This window comes from Dipodomys spectabilis, unplaced genomic scaffold (assembly GCF_019054845.1).
Source record: "Dipodomys spectabilis isolate Male_0828 unplaced genomic scaffold, ASM1905484v1 ptg000069l, whole genome shotgun sequence".
In the NCBI taxonomy this organism is placed as follows: domain Eukaryota; kingdom Metazoa; phylum Chordata; class Mammalia; order Rodentia; family Heteromyidae; genus Dipodomys; species Dipodomys spectabilis.
This window is the reverse complement of record NW_024870746.1, coordinates 19168549-19172397: the sequence shown is the minus strand read 5'-3', so window position 1 is coordinate 19172397 and position 3849 is coordinate 19168549.

The window sequence follows — 3849 nt, the reverse complement described above, 5'->3', positions numbered from 1 at the left end:
TCTGGAGGGTCCTTAGAAAGCTAAAGATTGACCTCCCTTACGACCCAGTCATACCACTTCTAGGCATCTACCCTGAACAACAGGAACCAATATACAAGGACACGTGCACCTCCATGTTTATTGCAGCACTGTTCGCAATAGCTAGGATATGGAAACAACCTAGGTGCCCCACCACAGATGAATGGATCCAAAAATTGTGGTATCTATACACAATGGAATATTATGCAGCCATTAGAAATGACAAAATAATGGCATTTGCAGGGAAATGGATGGAGCTAGAAGGAATCATGTTGAGCGAGGTAAGCCAAGAACGAAGAGACAAACGGTACATGGTCTCCCTCATAAGTGGATGCTAAATCCAAAAGGTTAGTGATACGACAAAACTAACAGGACTTAAGAAACAAAGAACTCCCGCTCATCTGGTTGAACCACTACTAAATATCCTCATGCTGCTGATCACAAATATGGTATATAACATGTGAACACTGTTATATATTACAGACTGTGGTAGACAATTTGCTCCAGGGAAGTTAGAATGAACTTGTGACTTCGAAATTATGTAATCATTTAATCACAATCAAAAAAAAAAAAAAAAAGAACCTCGGGGAAGGGAGGGAGGGAGGGGATGGTAGGGGGAAAACAATGGAGGGGGTAACAATGTTCAAGAGGAAGTGTACTCATAACCTCACTCAGGTAACTGTAACCCTCTGTATAGTAGCTTTACAATAAAAAAAAAAAAAAAAAAAAAAAAATAGTCCTTTGGGGGCTGGGAAGGTGGCTCAGTGGTAGAGCGCTTGCCTTGCATGCATGAGGCCCTAGATTCGATTCCTCAGCACCACATAAGCAAAAAGAAAAAAGCCAGAAGCGGCGCTGTGGCTCAAGTGGTAGAGCGCTAGCCTTGAGCTGAATGAGGGACAGTGCCCAGGCCCAGAGTTCAGGCCCCACGACTGGACCCAAAAACAACAACAACAAAATAGTCCTTTGTAGAACATTTCCCCTGTATCTTTACACTTTGCATAGTGAAGCAAACAACCTGAGAGTGCCTTCCCCCAAGACAGTTCACTCATCAAGAACACAGCCTTGGAAATTTAAATTTAAGAGATTTTAGAGGGCCCATAGTCTTAAGCATAATACTGTGAAGTAACAAATAAAAAAGGATCTCATAACAAGTGAATTAAAGAAGACAAAGTTCAACCAGATTCTTTAGAACTGTAATTAGAAAAGATCTCAAGTCACATGTATCTTTGGAGAAGCGCCATCCCTGGTCTCATGACATGACACAAGATGACAGCATCTGGGAAAGCTGTTTGTATCTGCTTAGTCTGTGGGTGAAAGAGTGGGTAAATTCTGATGACCGCTCTTCCTTCCTCCTAGTCTAAAAAGGTGAATGGTCAACCATTGCGTGATTGTGCAAATTAATTCTGACTTGGGTGGAAAGTGTTTTTCCTTGTCAATGGTGTAATCATGACATCCTGCCAGGCCTGGCTTCAAACCTCAATGTTCAGATCTCAGCCTCCTGAGTAGTTAGGATTACAGATCACTGAGTTCTAATCTTTTTCAGTTGTCTACTGAATCCCTTCACCTGGATAATTCTTTTTCAAATGCAATCGTTTAAAAATGAACAAATGAACTGAGTGCTCGTGGCTCACACCTGTAATCCTAATTACTCAGGAGTCTGAGATCTGAAGATCTTGGTTCAGAGACAGTAGGGGCAAAAAAGTTTGTGAAGATAACACATTTGCTAAGATAAAATTCTTAAGAGATTTACAATGAAAATTTTGAACATTTATAATACTAAGTCAACATCTTGAGAGGCTAAAAAAACCTAAATAAGGTAAATATGCTCTACTCTCTATCAATCAATATTCTCATTTACTCAACAACTTTGGAATGTAAACGTATTTTCATGCAAGAATGTTCTCACCTAACAGATTGTAAGCCAAGATCTGACAGTTGAATTGGTAGAGACATTATCTTATCAAAGCTGCAGAATCACATTTTAGGATTGCAGCCTTCTTGGTTAAGGTAAACAAACCATGTGGCTAGTTCCTTCCTTTGTACTCCTAACTGGAGAAAAGCAGCAGCTAACAATCCTTTCAGTACCTGCTGAACAAAAATGAAGTATACACCATGGGAGTTTGGGTGACTCAGGCTAGCAATCATCCACCTATCTTTAGACTGAAACTATTTTTTAGTTTTAATAAATGGTTGCTTGTGTTCTCAGTTCAGCAAATTGGTCAGCAGTGCTTTGTTACAGCATTTAAACTTGGAGGGCTTGAAAATGTCCTTTTTCCTTTATGAAAGAACATTGAATCCCAATGTGGTTTGACCTTGCTGTGACTAAAAGGCTTCTTGGATCTTTGTTGTGCTGGACTTTTTCTCATGAAATGATACTACTTTTAGAAAGACCAATTTATCAATGAAGTCTTTGGTGGTATGATTTTCATGGTGATAACAATCAGTAAATGCTCGTAGGATTATCTCTCAGCACTATCAAAGCACTTAGATGATGGTATTGCAGTAAGCTTTCAGTAAAAAGCACTGGCTTTGTGTGTGTGTGTGTGTGCCAGTGTGCCAGTTCTGGGGCTTGAACTCAGGGCCTGAGCACTGTCACTGAGCTTTTGTGCTTAAGGCTAGTTTTCTACCACTTGAGACAGAACTCCACTTCCAGCTTTTAGATAATATGCAAGTTTCATTAACTTTTCTGCGCAGGCTGGCTTCAAACTTTTATTTTTCAGATCTCAACCTCCTGAGTAGCTAGGATTACAGGTGTAAGCCACCAGCACCTGGCTACTTTTGTATTCTTAATTAGCTCCCCCAAACAACTTTTTTGTGGCACCGATATTTGAACTCGGGGCCTCGGCTTGAGCCATACCTCCAGCTTTTCTGCTTATTTCTACAATTTAGCACACACACAAATGTTGAATAGTTTAAACACATCATTTTTCACTTGTAAATTGCAAGTGCTGTTACTGGAGTTTGAACTCAGGGCCTGGGCACTATCCCTTAGCTCTTTCACATATGACTGGCACTCTGCTAATTAAGCCACATTTCCACTTCGGTTTTTTGATGGTTCGGAGGTGTCTCATACTTTTCTAAACCTTTCAACTACCCTCATACCTCCGACTTCTGAGTAAGCAGGATTACAGGTATGAACCACCAGCACCCAGCTAAAAAGGATTAAGTTCAAAGGAGAAATTTGGTTGAGGAAAGACAAGTACAACAAGCAAGATTTGGTGTTACTAGATTATGTAAGGTTAACTGCATTGTAGAAATTTTTTATTGTCAGTTGTGGGGATTGAACTCATGGTTCTTGAGCTTTTTTGCTCAAGGCTGGTGTTCTACCAATTTTAGCCATAGCTCCCCACTTACAATTTTGTTTTAAGTCGCATTGGACTTTCCTGCCTGAGCTGTTTTTAAACCATGATCCTGAGATCTGTTGCTTGAGTAGCTAGGATTACAGGTGAGTGCCTGGCTGAATGGCTGAATTTTAGAAAACATTTTAACACTGTACTTGAATTTTTCTAAAAACATCTAGTATTTAATTTCTCCTCCATAGCTGAGAAATTTTTGAATTTGTTTCACACTGGTCATAATTTGGGTGAGCAATAAAATTGTGTGGCAGTACTGGGGTTTGAATTCAGGGCATCATAGTTAAACAGATGACTCCACCACTGGGCCAATAAAAAATTCTTTAACAATTGCCATGTAAAACTAGATGTTCTCCCTTTAGCTGCTCCAATACCATACTACCAGATTACTTAGCTAAAGTTTAGGAAACCAGGATGAGCAAAATACTTTGTATCACTTTGCTAAACTTTATTATGCTATGTCCAATTGACACAGTAT